Source organism: Rhinolophus ferrumequinum, chromosome 12 (assembly GCF_004115265.2).
Source record: "Rhinolophus ferrumequinum isolate MPI-CBG mRhiFer1 chromosome 12, mRhiFer1_v1.p, whole genome shotgun sequence".
Classification (NCBI taxonomy): domain Eukaryota; kingdom Metazoa; phylum Chordata; class Mammalia; order Chiroptera; family Rhinolophidae; genus Rhinolophus; species Rhinolophus ferrumequinum.
The window spans coordinates 51,940,347-51,963,646 of NC_046295.1; the positions used below are offsets into that span (position 1 = coordinate 51,940,347).

The 23,300-nt window shown below is 40.3% G+C and overlaps 1 long non-coding RNA gene across 2 annotated transcripts; it reads left to right on the top strand.

The window, feature by feature from the left end:
* The first annotated feature begins 7,757 nt into the window (after window positions 1–7,757).
* Window positions 7,758–22,113, top strand: LOC117031478 (uncharacterized). 2 transcript variants are annotated; one of them, XR_004424575.1, is made up of 7 exons: window positions 7,758–7,809; window positions 13,395–13,654; window positions 14,231–14,499; window positions 19,939–20,069; window positions 20,500–20,571; window positions 21,298–21,480; window positions 21,860–22,113. It is a non-coding gene; the product is annotated as an uncharacterized LOC117031478 (long non-coding RNA). The 2 variants fall into 2 exon arrangements; XR_004424576.1 differs by having other exon boundaries at window positions 7,759–7,809; window positions 13,422–13,654.
* The last annotated feature ends 1,187 nt before the right edge of the window (window positions 22,114–23,300 follow it).

The window sequence follows — 23,300 nt, forward strand, 5'->3', positions numbered from 1 at the left end:
ACAGTCTTTGTTTTTAACCTTATTTTTGTGTGTGTGTGTGCAGCCCTTTAACCTGCACTATGTATCCTGAACCAAGTAAAAGGTTTCTTGGGATGGGGGCACTGAACTACAGTATACAGAGACAGGTAACTCAGTTTTACCATAGATGTTCGGTTACTTACTATCTTCTGTGGACATGTACGTAGCTATAAAATTTCTGTATGTATGTGGGTGATAGAAAGAGAAAGCTAAAGCTGTTTTATTCGGGCTGGTATTTCTAATGGTATTTGGTACTTGTCTCAGAAACTATCGTGATCTTTATAATTTATGTTATCTTGGGCCAAAGGCAACTACAAGGAGTAAGATCTTTATAATTTATTTTAAAGATCCTTAATCCCTGCAGTCAGTCGCCTTTGGCCCCAAACAAGAAAATCTGGGTCAGTTAATTAAAAATAAAAAATTCCTACTTTGGGCCCTGTTGCTTTCTCCTGTGCTGTTTCAGCCCAGCCCTACCTTATTGCCAGTGGCCTTTGCCTTCATTCCTTCTTTGCTCTGCTGGGCATCTTTAGAGGAAAACTTCACACCAACTTCCTCTACTATAAATTCTCCCTCCCCTCAACTCTACACTTCTGTTTGCCAACATACACCACTGCTTCTTCATTGATTTTTTTTTTTCAAGCCCACAGCCCTTTCTGGCTCTTTTCCATCTTTAACACTCTCTTGTTGAAATCTTCTCTTTTTCTTCTTTTCTCTTTGGGAAGACCTCAGATTTTTAAAAGGTTGGGCTTTATTTATTCTGCATGATCCATTTCTGTCTTCTTTCCTCTTCTCTCACCTTTTTCTCATTCTGTACTCTGTAAACTCTATTATGCTTGGTTTCATCAAAACTTTAGTCTTCTGTTTGTTATTAAACATTCTTTCTGTAGATACAGCAAAAGATACTTAGGTTTCCATTATTTTTCCTACACGAAAAAAGTTTTGAAATTCACATTTGCTTGAGTCTCTTCTTCCTACATTCTGTGTCCAGAAGCATGACATGTCCATTGTTGTAAAGTCCATCGAGTGTCCATTTAAGCTCAGTATTGGGCTAGGCACTGTATAGTGAATTTCATAATCCTAGGGTCAGATTCCTAAATGCTTGTCAACAATAGAAGTTGTCATGTATGTGCATGAATGTGTGCACAACTGATAATAGAACTGTAAGTCAATATATGAATATGAATATATGTATATTTAGTGTATTACGTTATAATCAAGCCAAATGCATTTTGGGGTGGAAGATGAGTGTGCGTTAAATTCACAGTGAGGACGGACGTTTTAAGAGACAGCATCCTTTGGCATGTTGTATTCAGACTGGAGAAGGATGAGGGGAGAGTCATTCCTGTGAAGATGAAGAGACTTCTTAAAGGAGGCTGAGTTTCTGGAGCTGAGAGAGCTGACTTGTAAGGCTGTGGTGAATGGCAGTGGAGGGGAGGAGGGGCCGGACTTTCGAGAACATATGATTGCTATATCCAAACAGGCCAATATTCTCTCTTGCAAAGAATATAAAAGATTCTCTGGTTGTAGTACTGATTTCAACTATACAAGTAGTCAAGTTTTTATTGATAATCCATATTGAAGTTTTCCTACACCATCTCTGTACCACTAGAACCATTCTCACCAAATTTTTCTTCATTTTTTTTTCTGCTTACAAATCATTGCATTCACAAGGGCCCTTATTACCAGTAATTAAGTCCCTTAATTTTGACTAAATTCCCTACTTACTTTCTTGCTTTTATTTTTCCTACCTGTTCCCATAATCTACTATGGCAGTAGTAGTGACTTTTAAAATTCCATTTATGAGACTCTCACTTTTATCTTGTTTGCAAATTGCTCTTAAAATTATAGACTCAAAATTAGATACACAGACGACATCTAATTCTTATTTCTGAAAGATGATCAAGTAGGTCTTTGCTTGTCTGTCTCTAAATGGAATGGGTCACTTCCTCCTGCAGTGCCCGCCTTCCACTGTTACCTAGCTTTAGTTCTAGAGAGCTCTGAAGCTGACATCTTTCTTGCTATAACAGCTCATATTTTCCCTTACTTTTGTTCTTTGAAACAATATGGAAGAAATCTACTTCTTTTTCAAATGTGGCAGCTCTTTACAGAATTGAAAAGGGTTTGTCTTTTGTTGGCTTATTTGTCTAACCTCTCTTCACTCCAGCACTGTCCAATAGAACTTTCTGTAGCAAAGGAATTGAGAACTACTATTCTAGAATATTGGCTTTCTGAAATTGATTGCTGGTTATACTTTTTCTCCCCAACTGATTTGTTTGCTTAGCCTGGGCTTTCAAAAGTGCGGTCTTTGTCTTACTTGGTAGGAGTTCCTTGGTATTGCAAGTTCCTGAGCTCATCCTAGACCTAATGAATCAGAAACGCTGGAAGTAGAATCTGGAAATCAAATTTTTACCAGATACTACCCCTGCCCTCTCCCCAAACAGGTAATTCTTATGCCCTAGGCTTGACCCTCCTGTGGCATAACTGCTGCATTACCCACATTTTTTTCTTGCAAGTCTTCCTGGTGCTCCAGCTTTGCTTCCGCTCTTGGCCCCAAGATGCCAACACAAATAGGGAGGCCTCAGGTTACCAGGACAACTAGAGCACAGGAAACCGTAAAGGCCCAGCGCTCCCACAGGCATTACAGACTGTGGCTGTGCTGGCTTGCTTTCTCCTTAGGGACTCAGTCATACTTTCTACTCCCCATCTTCAAACTACCCAGACAGGCAGATATCTAGGCCCAAGCCACAGACCCTGAATTTAATGGAATATGGAATGGGTAGGATGAAGAATGGTGAAGGAAGCTTTCTTACATTGATATACTGGAACACTTTTGTGATAATTGAATTTTGTACTGGTGAGAATTATATTCCCCGTAAGAGTTGATGAGATTATGAACTTGCTTTGTTGGATCTCTCTGGATCCCTGGCTGGATGTTTTCACAATTTGCTTTAGGTCAAAAGATGTAGCAATCTACTTCTGATACAGGGAGCAGCTAGTGTTTAGCAAGAAAAGAATAGTTACCATATCATGAATTTTTTTTCTATTTATACTTCATTATGAAGCTAGTCATTTGTCTTAAGGAAGATCATCAGGTTTGATTAAGTCTTTAAAACCATGAATACATGAAAATCTGCTTGCACTTAGATGCAGAGAAAATGTTGAATTGAACCAAAATGAGCAGCCCACCTCCATGGAATATTTCAGGGCTAGAGAGAGAATAAAGCGTACTAAGGCAGACCTCATAGCTCTGAAGGACTGTCCTGTGGAAGAGGGGTTAGATTTATTCGGTTTAGTTCCAGAAGGTGGAATATGGAACTTTATTTCAGATAGCAGTGATGGGGGACAGATTTTGGCTTAAAATTAGGAAGAACGTTTGACTAGAGGATCCCAAATTGAAATGAGCTGAATTGTTAGGTAATGAGTTATTTGTGACTAAATTGTGTATATAAATGTTAGATTACCATTTGTACAATGTTTGGATGAGATTTTGGACATTAAATTGGGTTTGGTCTATAAGGGGAAACAGGCAGATATATCGGAAGTCAGTTCACCTTTTCTATTACATGACTCTGTGGCAATTATGAAAAGTCATTACTATTTTTCTAGGTACCTCTGCCAAGTTAACCCCCTTGAGTCACTGAATACTAGAGTTGGTAGTAGAGTCTTTAGAGATTTCTCAAATGTTCCCTAGTCCTCTGGAGATTCCTCAAGAATGCCTCAGAGGTGGCTGACAGAAGTGAAATGAAGGCTAGCTGGGGCTCTGAGCCCTTTATCCATGCTTCAGCCAGAAAAATCTTGCCTTTTTTTTTCCAGAAGAAAAAAGGGTTCTGCTGAAAAAAAGTCTTAGAGCCCCTAATATTCTAACTTCTTCATTTTATTGACAGGGAAACTGATGTATGGAGCAGGGAAATGTCTTGCCAAAGGTCACATAGATAATAAATTTCAGAGTTGGAATTTGAATCTAGCTCTTCTAATTCCAATCATTTGTTTTTTCCACTCTATTAGTATAACTTATAATTCAGTAAAAGTTTCTGTCCATTTCACCGGCCACAAACTGTAATCCAGATTTTTATTTCTTCAGATCTACGATTCTCTATTAGCCACTGGTCTAGTGCATGTTATCCAATCTCTCCTTGGTCTAAATCATATACACTGTTGCCATACTATTTTTTCATGAAACATTGTCTTCATCATAAGATATCCCTGCTCGGGAACCTTCTCCATATTGCCTCGGAGAACTTTTCAGCCTGACACATTGTTAGCATTCTTTAGGATCTTCATTGTTCAGCTGAACTTGAGCCTAAATCCATCCTATTATGGGTAATTAATGGCTATACAATAGTGAAATTAACTGAGTCCCATACTACCCCCAGATTCTTAACTTCGGCAGGATTTTTGTATGTACAGTTTTAATCAGGGATGATGAGAAAATACAAAAGAAATATTAATAGAAGATGACATCTCATAAAAAGAAGTTGTATAACAATATGTGTGTCGTATTTTGCCGTGTATAATGCGCACTTTTTTGCCCAAATTTGTGAGGGAAAAATAAGGATGCGCATTATACATGGGTGGTACTAATTCCATATCCATATAAATGTTTTTAATTCTTTTATTTATGCTTATGAGTTAAAAGTATAATAATGAAATAAATAAATAAATAAATGCTATGATTCTTTTATAATACAAAAAACAAGTACCTGAATATAAACATGAAAATTTGAATTAAAAAATTAAAACAAAAGATTTTTTTCCCTGAAAGTTTGGGCCAAACACGTGGGTGCATGGTATACACGGGAGCACATTATACACGGCAAAATACCGTAATACACTATTTATATATGACACATACATGTATTTTTTTTAAAACAAGAATGAGATGTATGGAATTTGTCTGGAAGAAAACACACCAAACTGATATGAGACGTTAACTCTGACAGAGGGATTGAGAAGGGATAGGGGACAGGGGAGGAAGGGGGACTTAAAATATTTTTCTCTACTGAGGAGAGCCTCACAGGATGGAAGGGAAACCTAAGGGACCAAGCTTGGAACCGACAGGGAAGGAACTGCTCAGCTGTCTTGCCTGGCTCCACTGCAAACCATTTCTTTGCTTCTCACTTCACTCTGCTAAATAAGTAAAGTCCAAGGAAATCATTTGCTTGGTCAAGCTTAAGTCAAATGCCATCTATGACTCTATCTGGATATAGGGAGAAAGGATCTGGGGGAAGGAGCCAGAGGAAAACTCCTTGGTTTCTGTCAAGAGAAGGCAAACATTTGATTTTACTTTCCCAACAAACCTGAAAGGACACCAGAGTACTCTTAGGAAGGGGACATGGATGGTAGGAACCACAAACGGCAAATGTCCATTGAACTCATCCCCCCTCTCCCTACTTACCTATAGCTGCATCCCAGGCCTTTCGTTACTTTTGGGCCAACCCAATCCCTCCGATGTGGTTTTAGCACTGACATGGGACTGAGGGGGCAAAGAGTTGAGGGGTAGAGAAGTAGAAGGCAGGACAGGTGGAGGGCAGTGAGCAGGTTTTACTTTGCTTTTTCTCTTTCCTGTACTTAACACAGAAAGCTTTTCCAGTGCCTGACAGTTTTAAATGTGATCATAATAAACATTTGTAAGTCACGTTAGAAATAAAAACCTGATGAAAGCATCTGGCTATTCTAACCTGCTCCTCTGATGGTGGAGCTATTTTTCCCCTGTGCCATATAGAGTGTGGCCAGGGAGGCATTTTTGCCCATTTGGGGGGGGGGTGTGTGTGTGTGTGTGTGTGTGTGTGTGTGTGTGTGTGTGTGTGTGTGTGTGTTCCTGCCTGTACACATGCCAAATGATTCTCTGCCCTCTGGAAGGTCCAGGCCCCAGTCAGAGTATGTATGAGAAATGTTCTGTTTTCCCACAGTGGGGATTCTTCACTTTTGAAGCATTAACTTTCTGATAAAAATAGCTTTTACAACTCTTATCATAACTTAGACCTGATTTTTAAAAAATTAACTTAGGTTTATCATGAAAGAATGTGCAAATTCACACTCTGACTTCTGTGAATTGGAAAACAAATTCTCTAACCTACTTCATTTCCACTGGTCAGGGAATCCATTCTTCTGGTAAGTTTCAGAAGACTCATGATCCTACATTACCAATGACCGATTAACCTCTGTAATGATTCATTGGCTGGCCACTACTGATAACAAAAAAAGGCTTTAAAATACCTCCTTAACTGTTGCAAAATAATTATTTTTTCAACTTTATTGAAATGTAATTGACATACATACAAAATGATGCACCCATTTTAAATGTACAATTTATTGAGTTTTGACAGATGTTTATAACTAACCATCTTCCCAGTCAGTACACTAGTATAAAAGTCATTTTGTGGATGTATGTTTGCATTTTTCTTGGATAAATACCTAGGAGTGAAATCTTAGGTTTTATAGTAAGTGAATGTTTGACTTGGTAAAGAAAAAAGCCTGTCAAACTGTTTCCCAAAGTGGCTGTACAAGTTTATGCTTACCAGCATTGTATGAGAGTTCCAGCTCCTTTGCTTCATCGTCAGCTCTTGGTATTGTTAGTTTTTTTGAAAAATCATTCTAGTAGGTGTATAGTGGTATCTTGTTGTGGTTTTAGTTTATTTTTCCCCAGTGATTAATGATATTTAGCATCTTTTCATGTGCTTATTTGCCACCAATGTCTCATATTTGATGAAGTCTATTTAAATCTTTTTTTTTTTTTTTGCCCATTTAAAAAATTAGAATGTTTGCCTCTTGTTTTGGTGTAGTAAGAGTTCTTTATATATTCTGGATACAAGTCCTTTGTGAATATATGAATTAAAAATATTTCCCCCCCTCCCCAGTCTATTACTTGTCTTTTTATTTTCTTTACGGTGTCCTTTCAAGAGCACAAGTTTTAAATTTTGGTAAAATCTAATTTCTTCCTTTTTTCTTGTGTGATTGGTGCTTTTTATGTCCTACATAACAAATCTTTGCTTACACCAAAGTTACAAAGATTTTCTCTTGTGTTTTTTTCTGTGTCTAGAAGTTTTATAGTTTTAACTTTTATGTTTTAGTCTTTTTACGTTTATGACCCATTTGATCTCTTCAATGCACAACTTTGTCCTCGCTGCACAACAGATGCAGTAGGGAAAGAAGAATATGAAATGAAGATGATTACCTCTCTCAAAAACAGACATATCGTAGGATAGAAATATTAAAAGTTTCTTTGTCTTGTCTTCACTTAATATTCATTAAGTATTAACTATTCATTAGTAAAATACAAGGCCCGACAATTAAGTTAGCGAACTTGTTGCAACGATGTTGCTAACCTTTTTTGATATCAGAGGGATTATTCATTATGAATTTGTACCAACTGGACAGTTAACCAAGTTTACTATTTGGAAGTGCTGAAAAGGCTGCAAGAAAAAGACGAAAACAACCTGAACCTTTCACCAACAATTCACGGCTGTTGAATCACGACAACGCACCAGCTCACACAGCACTGTCTGTGAGGGAGTTTTTAGCCAGGAAACAAATAACTGTATTGGAACACCGTCCCTACTCACCTGATCTGGCCCCCAATGACTTATTTCTTTACCCAAAGATAAAGGAAATATTGAAAGGAAGACATTTTGATAACATTCAGGACATCAAGGGTAATACAACGACAGCTCTGATGGCCATTCCTGAAAAAGAGTTCCAAAATTGCTTTGAAGAGTCGACTAGGCGCTGGCGTCGGTGCATAGCTTTCCAAGGGGAGTACTTCAAAGGTGACCGTAGAATATCAGCAATAAGGTATGTAGCACTTTTTCTAGGATGAGTTCGCGAACTTAATTGTCCGACCTCATATATTAGTCGCCTACTGTGAGTCAGATGTTGGAGACACAGTGGTGAATACACTAGACAATGTCCTTGCTCCATGGAGTTCACATTTAATGGGAGAGATTGTGTTTTAGTGAACAACCTATTGTATACATGAAGAAACGCGAAGAAAATGTTATTGCCTCTATCTGTGATTCCTCAATTGAAGGAAGTATTTCACATCCTCGACAATCTTCTTAATCTTTCTGTATAATAGAGAAGGAAAAACCTTTTTTCCCTAAAGGGTCACTGATCTGTAGAGAAAAGGGAATCTCAGGCTGCGTACAGCCAGCTATAATGCAATATGGAGAGTGGTATCACAGTACAGGATGGAAAATCACAGTAAGTGATCTCCTTCTGTTACTATTGAGGTATAGTGACCAGACTTAATGCTCTCTTCTCTGGTTTAAGCAAAGCTTTTTGTTTTTGTCTCCAGCCCTATTTTTGATATCTTTTTGCCAAAAGAATTTATTGATAGTATCTTCAGAGAACTCCTAAGTTTCTTTCCTGATGGTCAGGGCACCAGATATCTTTTATAACTAACCATTCATATGCCTCTTAAAATCAGTCATACTTTATTTGTGTCAATGATACCAGTATTCTTCAAGCTACTTCAAGTATCAGTAATAAGTGCTATTTACTACTAACACCTAGAAACTAGTACTAATATTAGATAACCCGGTAAGTGGTGTTAATTCAGAGCAGGATTAAGATCATTATAGCTTAGGTTGACCTTCAGAGAATAAAGCTTGAACTAGTTCTAAAAGATGAGTAGGATTTCAATAGATACAAATAAAGAGGGAAGATTAATTTGGATTAATGGATCTGAGGAAGAAGAGATTAAGGATCATTCCTGGTGTGACTCCCCTATCATTTATCTGCAGCAGACATCATTAATCCATCATGGCACTCATTCTTGCTGAGCCTGGACAGTCTGGTAAGATGCACTAGATAATAGAAGAAGAGAGAAATGTTGAAAAAGGCATCAATGAGGCTTCTTGAAAATGTCTGACCATGGAGGTCCAGATGTGGGACATTTCCCATGTGCAACAGGGAAGCCCTTGGTGTAGAGACTATGAAGGTTGTATGTTGCATGTGTTGTATGAATGATCTGAGGGGTGTGATAGGCATCAAAACCAGACTCAGAAAAATGTCAGGGGAAGACAGTGCAATGTGTTCTGCCAGAGGGCACACCTCAGGCTATTTCTGGGCCGCGAAAGACTATAGAATTATACCAGTTACAGAGTTGGGCCACCATTGCCAGCAAAGTAAGCAGCAAACAGGGGCAAAAAAACGATGCCCTGGAAATCTAAGAAGCCAGAGAACCACTTACTCAAGGAGTTCAACTCTTTCCTGCTGCTACGAAGTCCCCTTTCCCTCGTACATCCTGATGCATGTCGGGTAGAGAAGCAGGGGAGAGGTGGCTATCTGAGAGACCAAGCAATTTTTATTCAGGAGAGTCTGAGTCTGAGCAGTGCCTTAAAGACTGTTTAAATGATCAGATCAGACTATGTTAAACTGGTCTGGGAACTTCTGAAAGATGTGGTATGAGCAACTGTGAAGATGTACAAGACCTTCATGTGAGTAGAGGGTACCAGTCAGCTAGCTCATTCATTACCCTTGATGAGGTAAGGCAGGACTGAATGTGGAATGATGCAGACCCACACCCATTTCCAAGACGGGCTGATTGGGCCCATCTGAGGTAAGTTAGGATCGATGCCAGAGCATGTGGCCTAGCTAAGCAGGTAGCTCAGTGCACTCAGCTGCAGGAGCACTGCTTATCCGTGTGTACCTGCCTCAGCACCACCAATGTCCCAGCACTGGCTGCACCGATTGCCAAGGAAGAACCATGTGGTTGAAACATCCATTACACCTGGCCCTGTCAAACCTGTAAGGACAGATCCTTGTGGTCTACTGTTTCCATCGGCACCCACCTTGTATCTCTCCTCGTCATGTACTTTTTCAGTATTAGTCTGTGGAGCTTTCTACCATATGCTTTCTTTCCTGCCAGGATTAGTCAAAAGTCAGCCCCAAATTGCTGTCTTCCTATTCCAAAAGTCTGTAACCTTTATGTTCTGTATCCTGGGTGTGAGGGATGCCGATAGCCCTTAGCTTATTTCAGGATCTATGATTAGCATACCTTGAGTATAAATAATAAATTTGCAAGCCTAGCAATGGCTTGCAATTCCTATACAGGAGGAGCTTAAGAGCAGAACTCTGAAAGGGGAGGGGAGGCAGTTAGAAGATGTGTCTTGAAGCTGAGTGCACAGAGTAATGTAATCTGCTGACTAGGACTGACCACCAGAAAAATAAAAAACGAAGATATGATTAATAAAAACATGTACTTTGTTCATATAAGTGAGTTTTATAAATGTAGACTCTAGGGCCTTTAAAAATATATTCTGTTGGCTAATTATTTAATTTACTTAGTTTCTCCCTTCCCCAAGCAAGGTATGACACCATTAACCTGAGATTTTTAAACACATCCTTTGCTGACTTTTTTCTGTTTATGTATTTTTATGTTGTTTACTTTATGGAGGGGAGTTCATTGCCATTGATGCTCACAACTCTTCCTCAAATCCTCCAAGCAATCTTTTCCTTGGTGAGCTGTACTATAAAATTCTAATCATGTTGTGCAATATCAAAATACCTTATATACGTAGCAATGACAGCGCACATGCCCACACCCAGTGAAATAAGGTCATGTTCCTGAGATTATCTCCATTGAGGTGATAGCTGAGGTGATGCCGTGATTGTGGATGAACTCACCAAGGAAATGAGTATGGATAGAAGAATGCAGAAAGCTGGGGACTGCAGCATGGGGGAAACAGTTCCAGTACAGAGGAGGAAGAGGACCTTTGCTGGAGTAGGAGGTCAGTGGACAGTGAGATGGAAGGCTGACTAGGAGAATGAGCTGTGGTAGAAGCCACGGTAAGAGTTTAAGAAGGTGATGGTCAACAATGTCAAATGTGATTGCCGTACAATGAAGGAACTTACTGTCATCTGTAAACTATGAACTGCCCTGTGTTGTTCATCATCTAGGTCATTTATAAAAATTTTACATTAGACTCTTCAATTCTATTCAAACTATTTATTGAGCTGCATACTAACTGGTAGGGTTATATAAAAGAGGCATAAAGTGTTTAAAGTAATATGTCTTTATAAACATATACTGGTAATTTATACATAAAAACGACATCAATTTTCACTGGTATATTTTTAAATGGAAACTAGATTTAATTTGATGACGTTTAAAAAAATCTTTTGGTATCCATTCATCCCTGTGCTACCTTTTGAAAAACATCCTTATATAATTTTTCTTATTACAAAATTAACACGTAATCATTGAAAATAGTTATATATCAAATTCTAACCATACTATCCCCAAAGGTAGCCATTCTCAACATTTTGATTTATACCGTTCCAGGTTTCTATCTGTGTGTGTATTTTTAATGAAACTGGGTTTGTTCCATACATTTTCAACCTTCTGTTTTCACTTAATGACATATGGTGAACAATCTTTGATATCAATCATATATCTCTGAAATAATGTTTAATGGACTGCTTGGATTTTAATGTATAAGTAATATAATTTAATTATACAATACGCTATAATTAGAAATTTAGATCTTTCTTTCCTAATTTTTCATTATTAAAAACAAAACTGTGTTGAGTATCTTTGAGGCTAAATCTATGATTTTATTTAGCCAAATTATTGAAATGGAATTGATGGGTTAATGGTAAAAATATTTTAAAGGAGACTTTTGATGGAGATTGCCAAGTTGCTTTCTAAAGTTGTACCAGATTGTACTCCCACTAGCAGTGTATAAGAATACCACTTTCCTGCACACTTGCTAACATTAGGTATTATTTCTAAAAAAATTTTTTTAGAAAAAATAGTCCATTTAAATTTTCCAGCCACTTTAAAATAATATGTATGTATGTATGTATGTATGTATGTATATCTTATTCTTTGAAGATAATAAAAATTATTCTAAGTTGGTTTAATGAAGTAAACGATCAATCTGGGTGATACTGTTTTTGATTGAATGTAGATGTGACTCTGAAGTGGTCACATCCCAGTTCTGTCACTTACTAACTGGGTAGTTTTGGGCAGTTGATTAATGTCACTAGGTCTCAGTGTCTTTACCAAATGGGGACTATAATAGTAACTGTCTTAGAGAGTTATTAGGCAGATTAAATAAGATACTAGATGCAAAACTCATGGCACAGTGGTTGGCATAGGCACAAAGTAAATATTAGCAATTGTTATTGGTGAGACTGATTTTCTTGTGTGATAGACTGATTGAAGGCAACATCAAAAGTGGAATTTGGAAAGAGTTTTTTTAAGGCATCATCTTGGGAGTAATCATCTAGACTCCGAAGGATAGTGTTATTTTGGTCACAAATACAGGAGGTGCTAAGGGGATCCAAAGACGAATAAAGCATGTCTTCTGTTTTCAAGTAGCTTACTGTCTGGCAGGAGGGATGAGATGCACCCATATTACGGTAATACAGGCAGAAAGCAAAAGCTTCCACAGAAGAGATACAGGTAAAACACTGTGAGGGTTCAGGTGAAAGATAATTCTCTTAAGAGAAGACAGCATTAGAACCAGACCTTGAAGAATATGCAAAATAGGGATGGGAGTGGGGAGGGTATTCGTGGCAGCAGGAATCACATGAAGTCAAGTAAAGCTGGAGACAGAAATCTAGGCATTATCAACCTTTGGCACTAGCTCAAACCACAGCAGTGGACAAATATGTAATTGGTACAAGTTGCACAGTCAGACTTGGAAGTGCAGAGATTTTTAACTTTTTAAAAATTTTATTAAATTTATTGAAGTGACATTCGTTAATAAAATTATATACTGTGTTTTCCCAAAAATAAGACCTAGCTGGACCATCAACTCTAATGCGTCTTTTGGAGCAAAAATTAATATAAGATCAGGTCTTATTTTACTATAATATAAGACCAGGTCTTATATAATATATCATATATCATATCATATCGTATCATACCATATCATATAACACTGGGTCTTATGTAATATAATATAATACCGGGTCTTATATTAATTTTTGCTCCAAAAGATGCATTAGAGCTGATGGTCCAGCTAGGTCTTATTTTCGGGGAAACACGGTAGGTTTCAAGTGTACAAGTCTATATATACATCATCTGTATATTGCATTGTGTGTCCACCACCCAAAGCGAAATCTTACGTCACCATATATTTGACTGACTATTCTTTAGAACTGACATTCTCCCTCCATTGATAGTATACCTTTCAGGTATATTTAGTCTAATCGAGAGAGAGAGAGAGAGAGAGAGAGAGAGAGAGAGAGAGAATACTAAGATTCATAACTCCCAGTCCAATTCAAAGCTCTATCTCTGGGTTTTCTGCCTGTTCCCTACCTATTTGGTTCTATCCTTCATAATTTGTACACAGCCAGGCAATTGTAGGAGAGGCTTGTATCCTTTCTATTGGTCTCATCTTGGTCATTTCCTCTCTCTGCAACAGCTTGTCATGCTCTCCCCTTCCCCACAGTTGGTTGAAAGAAGATGATGGCCATGGCCAGTAGTGGTTTTGATGGATGGTGCATTAGCTTTTCCCACATGTGGATAACCCCTTGGAGATGCCTGTACTGCACAACGCCGCCAGGTGAACCCTGTACATCCCCTTGCTCTTCCAGAGAGGCCTCTTAGGCTTGGCACACCAGCTCACCTTTCCTTCTAAAGTCTTCAGCTCCCTCTGGGCCCATGTGAACTTAAGAATCTGTGGTAAGTGTAAATGATTAATTTTATTGGGGGAGGGGAATGGAGCACCATAATCTTGCGGCGTGTTGGTTTTCTAAAGGCCTTAACCTGGCCCTGTGCAGGTCCATTCTCGTCTTTGACTCACCCTAAATTTTAAGGGGGATTCAATCACGTCCATGACCTTGTCAGCGGACCCCTCCCCATATTGTCCTGAGGACAGGGAAGCAGGAAGTCCACAATGCTCTTTTCTCTTCTTCCCAAATTCTTTTTCTCTCCTGTGTCCTTTTGGGAGAAGAGGAAAATCAGTTCTGTGTCTTCACTTCTCTGTATAACTCAGTCTGGACTCACAACAATATGAGTTTTGAATCTAGCAATTTTAGAATCAGGGTCTTTGCTCTCAATGGAGGTAAATTCATTTTGGTTTAGCTGCCACATGTAGAGTCCAGCCAGGAAAACAGGAATCACTCTCAGTATTTAAACTAGGGGGAATTTTATCCAGAGAACTAACTATGAAAATGGAAGATATGCTTGGAAGCCATTCAGGGGAAGGTGAGGCAATCCAGAAATTAACAACAGCAGGAATTCTCTATCCCTCCTAAGCTGAAGGAACCAGCAGAGGAAGCCCAGGGGCCAGGATAAGTTAGAAGCTGGAACTTTGGAGAGCCTACCTTAGGGAAGCTGGAACCATCAGGGACACAGCTGCTGTCGGAGATGTTGGTGAAGGCAGAGGGAGAAGGGGAAGAAGTACTCTGGCTTCTGGCGTCCTTCTGACTTCCAGTCTTCTGCCAGTGCCTCTCGTTGACTGAATGCAGCAGAGATTCGGGAGCTGAGGACCCAGTCTGAGTGGCAGCCTCACTGGAGAGAGAGAGGTATGGATCTGATAAGAAATGGGTCAAGGACTGGCAGGAGTGGGTAGGGCCAGCCAGTGGGAGTGGGAAGGAGCACATCCATAATCACGACACCCATAATCATGTTATCACTTTGCCACATAAACTGGCTCTTGTCTCTTCCTAGCTGGTATACGGCTCAAGGATGGGCGGGGCAGGGAACTATATTCTGACTTACCTTTGTATCCTCTAAAGGCCCCTCAATAAATATTTGTTGTACTTAACTGAATTTAACAGTTTCTAAACTCTCTTTTGCGCGTGTGTCACTGACTGGCTCCTTTTCTTAGACTTTTCAATAAAGAGATGAAAAATTTGAAAACCTTTGCACAATGGTATAAACATAAGCAAACTCATTCTTTTAGAGCATTTCACCTTTCCAGAATATGACCTCCAACTGCTGATGGTGTGGTCTAGTTCATTTTTGGGTAGGAAATATTCACAATGATTACCATAATAATTAACACATACAAAATGCTTTACAGTTTACAAAGTACTTACACGTTTATTTTCATTGTAAGTAGGTTTTAACCTGGGGATGTTGGAATCTGTTTATTTGACCTTTGTCAGGTTAGTATAATGCTTAAGTGTGAAAGAAAAACATTAGGGTTCTTTTTTGGTTTTCTTCTGAACTGCAGATAATGGGCAACGTTCTCTGCCTTTTTTGTTAGACAGTTCAGTTACTCCCAACAGTTGATGGGAGATGTTCCCAGCTGTCATTTGGTGGGAGAGGCTAGCATCACATTACCACCCATTTGTTTTCTCCTAGGGACCTAGAAGGTGTTTGAGGATAGTCACGTGGAGTCTGATCTAGTCACGTGGAGTCTTTGCAGTCATATAGATTATACCAGTTGTTTTTAGAACCCAAATTTTATTGAAATATGTATGTATATATTTTAATAATCAGCCCTGAAAAATTTGAAAACCTTTGCACAATGGTAGAAAAATAAGCAAACTCATTCTTTTAGAACATTTCACCTTTCCAGAATATGACCCCAAACTGCTGATGGTGTGGTCTAGTTCATTTTGGGGTAGGAAATATTCGCAATGATATGCACAGTTTTTTATGTAATATTCATATGTGCCCTTTTTTTATTATTGGGGAGAAAGTGTCTATGGCTTTCATCCACTGTTCTGTCCCCAGTCTATGTCTGTCTGCTTGCTCTATACTGCCTGAACCTGCAACTCCTGGCTCTTCCTCTCGCTGACAAGATGCCCTTGCTTCTTCATGGAGCAATGCAGTTGAGCTCCTTGTTTCATATAACCTTTCCTTCACTTCAGCAGATTGTGGAAGATGTTGAGTTGCATTTTTCCTATTTCCCTGCAATTGGTGACTAAGGTCCAAAGATGGGGACAGAGAAGCACTAAGTACCACACATTCTAGAAAGAATTGCTAATAATTAGGGTCAGATACTCTCTCCAGGGCTTACAAAGAGGTAGCATAAGTACCTCCAACCACCAAACCCACCCATTCCTCGTCACCCCACCTTATTCTCAGTCTATGTAGGGTCTAAGATGACTCAAGGGAGGAAATCATGAACCTAGCAGGGAGTATTTTACCCTCCTTTCCAACTGAATTCAACGCTCAACGGTAAGTTAAATTTATCTATCACTAAATTCATCCTTGAATCCATTGTCCCGTCTTTCCCTGCAGTCTAGAAGGAAATATTTCTTTTCCTATAAAGTGAATCTGTTTATCTGGATGCTTGTTTATTCACTGAGAAAACATTTATTTGACATCTTCTAAAATGAATTACCAGTGTTGAGGTACAAAGATTAAACATGATAGAATTCTTTCCTTCATGGAACGCACGATCTAGAGTGGGGGAGGTAGAAAGTAACCACCTACTTTAAAAACAATGGATTAAGGTTATAAAAAGTGGGGTGGAAGTCCTCAAAGAAGAGTAGTTAGTCCGAAGGCGAGGGAGGAGACGAGATTTCAGGCTATGGACTGATGTGGCCCACTTAGGGAACTACAAATAGTTCTGTCTGTTCAGAAGGCAGACGTGGCAGCAGAGGAGGCTGGAGAGGAAGGCCAGAGCCAGATCCCAATGGGATAACATGCTTGTCCTCTATCCTATAGGCCAGGGGTTCTTAACAACAGTGGTACTGACTCTGGAGGGGCAATTTGGACATTTGTGGGGCAATTTTTGTTACTATAGTGATGGGAGGTGCGATTTACTGGCATCTTGGTAGTTGAGAATTATAGATGTTCGACTCTGCAATGTGCAATGGGACAACAGTTCCATATAATCAAGAACATACTGTTTTAAAATAGGTATTTTCTCTTCTACCTACCCCACTAGGTCATGTATGCCACGAGAGAACAAATTTTATCTTGTTAATCTTTGTACTTCAACACTGGCAATACTTTTTGGATGTCAAATAAGTGTCCTGAATGCTGTATGATTTAGAGATCCTGAGTTCTGCATGATTTTTGAATATTCCACCAAACATTTGTGTAGGGTGTCATATATAAATAAATCTAGTCTATTATTGCTTATCCTAACACTAGTGTTTAATGTAGTTTTGTGTTTGTTTTTTTAATGTAATAGCTTCTGATCTTACATCTCTTAAGCCCTAACTAACTCATTTCTTATAGTTAGGTGCAAGCATCTGAGTGCTTCCTCAAGCCTTCTATCATAGTCATGTCCAACCATTTATGTATTGAAATACCTATTACTTTATTATTATAAATTATTGTCTTTTATTTCTCTTTTATATGACAGCTAGGACACTTAAGTTGTTTTGAAATTATGTGTATAGATAGGTTGTATTAGCTACGAATTTCATTTTAAGTTAGAGAAGGTGCTATTATTTAAAATATTTATTAGAAGAAGGGAGACTTAGGTCTGATAGGCTCATGAGTCATTCAGTGTGTGGCCATTGATATTCAAAGTGTTATTTTGAGCTGCAGAACTCAAAATTTTTTTTGCTCATGAGCTCCCTAAAGTAATAATAACCCCCTCATACAGTTGTCAGTTGAAATCTAACATTTATCACAAGTTTAAATTTATATATTATTACTAAGAGATAGTTTATTAATCATTTTATAAGTTGAAATAAGTTGAAGATTGACTGTAATAATAAATATTTCATGATTATTTGATAAAGTAGACTTAAATCTTATTGAATAAAGCACACCAAATACAAAATACGTTACTTAATTTTGTATCCATGGATTTTATTCAGTGTATTTGAACTTTTTTGTGGCCCACAAAACTTTCCAGTTACATTTTTTTTGTTTAAGTCAGGTTATCAAAGTATAATTCATTTATTCGTTATTATTATTTTTTAATATTTGGGGAAGGGGAAGAGGACTTTAGTGGGGAACAACAGTGTGTACTTCCAGGACTTTTTCCAATTCAAATTGTTGTAACTTTCTATCTTAGTTGTGGAGGGCACAGCTCAGCTCCAGGTCCAGTTGCCAGTTGTTAGTTGCAGGGGGCGCAGCCCACCATCCCTTGCGGGAGTTGAACCAGCAATCTTGTGGTTGAGAGCCTGTGCTCCAACCAACTGAGCCATCTGGCACTGGCCCATGTGGGATTCGAACCGACAGCCTTCGGCGTTAGGAGCACAGAGCTCCAACCGCCTGAACCACTGGGCCGGCCCTCAAAATATAATTTATATACAGTATGATTCAACTATTTTTGTGTATTCCAATTACTATTAAAAGAAAATATGTTACTAATGTAGTCTCCTTTGGCTATGCTGATTATAGAGAATCCCAGCATGGGCTAAACACCCCATTTCCAATACCAAGTTTTACCCATAACAGAAGTAGGTATATGGTAGGGAAAAGTTGGAAGCCCCATTAGTTTAAGGCACGTTTGATTAATCTTTAAGTTTCCCTAGACAATTATCTTCATTTATATTCCCTTTTGGTTGGTGTCCCAGCAGTCTTTACACCCTAGAACAGTTCATCATTGTGAGATTTGGCATGGATGAGAGACATGCCGTTCTTTTTGTAAAGCGGGAAGAGGACTCTGTGAGCACAGGCTTATTCTTAGGCAAATTAGTTTTAGGGAAGAGTACATATGGGAGGGAAGGATCTGGAAAGGGATTCTCTTGAAACCACCTGTGCATACATACCCCTTGGAAAATCTTTCTGTTCTCCCCCTGTTTGAGGGGTACCACCCAGAGGTTCAGGGGCTCAGGAGGTGCTAAGGGCAGGGGGTGCCTGTTTCTGGGCCCACCATTGCTACCTCATCTGCAGCAGCTGGGCCTCTTTCTGTTTTATGCTTAAATTTTTGTTTGGAGAAAGGGTTTTACTGCTAAAAATAACAGCTTGAAAAACATAGCTTCCATGGGGAACCATTTAAGGATTTTAAGCAGGGAAGTGGCATAATTAAGTTTTCATTTCAAAAGGCCACTTTGGCATCTGAACACATTGTAGAGGGTGGATTGGAGGGAGGTGAGACTGGAGGCCCAGAGACTTGTCACTGAGGCTGTTGAAACAGTCCAAAGGAAAAAAATGTTGGAACTGGCAACTCTGGGCTCCATCCCAGAGTGGCAGCATCCACTTTAGATGGAGCAAGGGCTGCATCCAGCTGCTTCTCGCATTTACATTTTCTGCTTGGCTTTTGCCTCTGTGACCCTTGCCTTAGAGTAATCTTTGACTCTTTCTTGTTTATCCTGTAGGTTCAGTCTGCCAGCAAGTCCTGTTGTTTCTTCCTTCAAATCATCTCACATTTGTTTCTCTCTTTCCACTACTATTCCATCATCCTAGACCAGGCACTTAGCATTTCATGCTTGAATTTCTCCAGGAGTCTCTTCACTGGTCTTCACAGCCCTACATTGAATGTCAGGTTAACTGTTCTGTTGTTCATGACATACTACAGCCATGCAAAAGAGTACGGTTTTGTCAAGTCTTGCTTCAGATTTCTCCTCCTCTTCCAGTCTTTGGCTTCTCTAGAAAATTCTAAGCAGAACAGAAGATTAAAAGAGTGATAAATACACTTCAGTTCTCTAGAAGCTAATGTGATCATGCTCCCTCTGCTTTTTTTTATGTGAGATTTTTGTAAATTGAGCAGGACTTAAAACGCGAGGGAACATATGCCACTTTTTTTTTTCAGTGAAAGATTTTGTGAAGAAAGTAGAATTTTAAGTGGAGTGGAGAGGGAAATATTAACAGAGAATATTATATTGGAGACTTTATGCAATCAGATGCTCCCAAGGGGTGGTAAGTAATTACTGGTAATTATGGTGATGGGTGGAAATAGGAACAGAGGGAAGCAGTATATGTACGTGGGAAAACAGGGCAAGTATGAAAGAGCCATCGAAGCCACTGGGACCTTCCGGGACACTCACAGAAGTGCTAGTCCAGGCTTGGATGGAGCAGACAGGTGAAAATGGGTTCACCTAGGTAGAGCTTGAATCATCTTGAACATAAATTCTCCTGATAATTCTTAAATTCCTTCTTAGGGATCACTGGCTCTCTATGAAAGATTTTTCATGGAAAAAACTACTCTTCTGGACTATCTTTTCACAAAACTGGTATTTCTGCCCCTCAGAGTATGGAACCAGTTCAACTTATAGAATACTTATCTAGACAGGTAAATTAGAAGCTGAGATCTGATCTGAAAATATTTTAACTTAAAAAACTTTTTAATTCATAAAAGAAAGCGATGTGTGAATTCAAAGTAAAAACCCTTGACCCTTTAAACAATAACAGCAGCTCTTAAAGGATATTGACTATTATGAGAAGGTGAACTGGACCCAAGGTATAGAACCATACTGTGTGCTGCTGTATGGGGGGAAGTGGGCCACATGAGCAATAATGGGGGTTTGACCTGTTTTCAGGATTCTATCTCTCCCTCACTGAGGCTAAAAGAAATAATGCAGAATTTTAGTAATGTCTTTGTTTGCCTTCAATACGTTTCACTGCCTCCTCCTCTCCCTGATTGAAATGTTACAGTTGAAGTGTACCGTTTCTGCCTTATTTTATCTTACTTTCCATGCCTGTTCTCTGCCTTCTGTTGGCAGGTTCTCTTGGACCCGTGTGTCTTGTGCGCAGAAGACAATCACACATAATCAGGGCCTTGCTCTGCAAGTCAGGTTAGTCAAGCATGGAGAAGGCTGGAAGGTGTTTTGTTTCTCCAGCTTCTTACAGCCCCGAGGCATGGTCTGGTGTAGTGCACACCTGAGGGTTCAGAGTTAGGTGTGAAATGAGGTAGGTTATAAAACTGCTCAGTGCTGAACTGAAAGTCAGTTTGGGATATCAAAGCTTGCCATGGAGATTAGTGGGAGCCAGAATCCCACGGCAGTGCCAGAACTTGGCAGGGGTCTTGAAGGTCCTTTGGCCTAAGTGTGACGGGGCTCAGAATTTCTTTCCACTAAGGAACAAGGTAGTTTGGAAACCACAGCAGCTTCCAGCATCTAGCTGATCTGATGTTCTGCAGTTTAGCTCTGGATCAGAAATAAGGTGCATGGGTTGGTCCTGTTCCAGAAGAAATTATAGATCGGCTGTGTGAAGGAGGCATTACCAACCCTATGGAGAGAAAGGTGGATCCTAGCTTGGTGCTGCTCAGGCCAGCAGGATCTTTAGATTTCCCAGGCTTTGCATGAGTTGCATGGAGTCACCAAACACAGCCCAAATCTGATTGTCCACATCAGTGACAGCAGTGATCTCTTGGATAATGGGAACATGTAGATAACCAAATTTCTCATTTATCTAAAATTTTCACCACAACCCCCAAATGAAGAAACAAAACAAAAGCCTTTCACTGCCTTTGGCACATTAAGCGATTAACTTTTATTTCTCCACCCTTTCCCACTTTCTAGTATCAGTGGCCGGTTGGAAGAGAGAGAGAAGGGGAAAGATGTTTGAAATGACATACCTTGCACTTAAATTTGTTTGGGAGTCTGGGCAACAGTGCTGACTGGTCCTCACTCGGGTCTGCAGGTGTCCAGAGAAACTCCTCTGGGTCTTTGGTGGCCATTGTCCTGTAAGCATGGCTTCATATGGTGAGTTCCATGAGTCAGCAGAATAGCTATACAGAGCCCCACCTTAGAGACCAGGAAAGTCTCTGTTCTACTATTAAAAGCCAAGTAGGGTTGGGGGAGAGAGTCAGCTGAGGAAGCTATGTGACTTCCCCCTCTAGGACTCAGTTTCAATTATCTTTAAATGAGGGGATTGAACAATATCTTTATAAAACAACTCCTAGCCCTGAAATTCTGTGATTCTGGCAGAGATTGCATCATTTTGGGTTTGATTCTCTCATTAAGCTGTATGTAGTTACTTAAAAAGTATTATTTGGTTGGGTCAGTCTAAAGTTAGAGCCACGTCTTTTCTCAGGTTTCCCATCACCCTTTTGTCTATTATATCCTTCTTTTCCTTGCTCAGATAAAATGAAATTCCTTTTCACCACCAATGTTGGAAGCTGGAACTGGAGTTACCATCCCTTCGTGATCAAAAAAGGAGCTGTTTTACTTCCATTTCTTGGGGCTTGGGGCAAGATATGTTACTGGGGGATTTGCCTTTGGTCTCGGCACCCTCAGGGATTCCATCTGTACGCTCCTCAAAGTAAGGGCTACATCATTCAGCTTTTATTGTATTCACCCCTAACGCATGTGCAAGGAAGCCAGTGTTCAATAAAGAAACACCGTACCTAAGAATAAAATAGCATTGTCCTTAAAATTTTCCCCAAAACCACTAGGTGTCGCCTTCATCTCAGAGAAACTACGCCCCCTCCTCTCTCCTCGCACTCCCACCCCTCTCCTCCCTCTACTCAGGCGCTCATGTAGCTTCTTGGCACTGTGATTTCTGAAGTGGCTTGAAGGGGGGAGACGAACTGTGGCTCTCGGCAGGGGGAGGAGAATGGGTTTATGACAATTGAGAAAAACTCCCCAAGGTCCCATAGTAATCCCACCCAGCAACCATGATGTCATCCCTCACAAGCTGTTCCTCAGGATCAGATCCGCAATCCAGATATGGGGTATCTGGGGTGAGCCTTCTAGGTTAGAAGCTTGGGAGTGGGGAGGAACCCAAGGGGGATACAATGGGCTTTAATTGCTGGGAGAATGTTCTGCATAGCCGGTCCACCAGCTTTTATCAGGTGCTAGGCTGTGCTGTGTGGGGTGAGTGGGGAGACGAGAGAGAAGAGGCTGTCACAGGCTCCTGCCCTGGAGCAGATGGTGTGGTGGAAGCCCAGTGGGCTACGGTGGGCCTCTGAGGACATGGGAGGGCGCGCCGGGGGCATGGGCACAGGAAGAAGGAGATTGGAGCTTTGCGTCCTAAGGGAAAAGGAGACTTGGGCTTTGTAAGGACTCAGGAAAACTCGATCACTGACACCCCTTGGTCCTGGAGGGGCCAGTGTTCCAGCGAGCAGGCATGGTGAAGGAGAGGCTCCTGGCAATGAGAAGAGTGGTAAGGTTTACTAGGTGGAGGACTGGTGAAGATTCCAAATATTTGGGGATTCCTGACTGCTTCCTGGAGACTGGAGTATTTGAGGGACTCAGCGGAGTTAAGAGAGAGGACCCTAACAAGAGAGGCCCTGGGCTGATAGGAAAGTGAGATGGATAGAGAGCAGAGGAGTGGCCCATGGTCTTGGGGGAGGCAGGGGTAGGCCCTTAAAGCGAGAGGACGCCCAGAAACCTCGCCGGCCTGAGAGGCCCCGTGCGGCGCCCCTGAGTTGTCACCGGGTGGGTTGGAGACCTGGGAGGTCCCTAGGCGCCCGTGTGGGGGGTGGGGGGAGACTGCAGGCGCCGGAGGGTGGGGCCGGGAGAGGGAGGAGGAGGGGCTGCGGGGAGGGGGCGGGGGAGGCGCGGGGCGGGGGCAGGCGGCC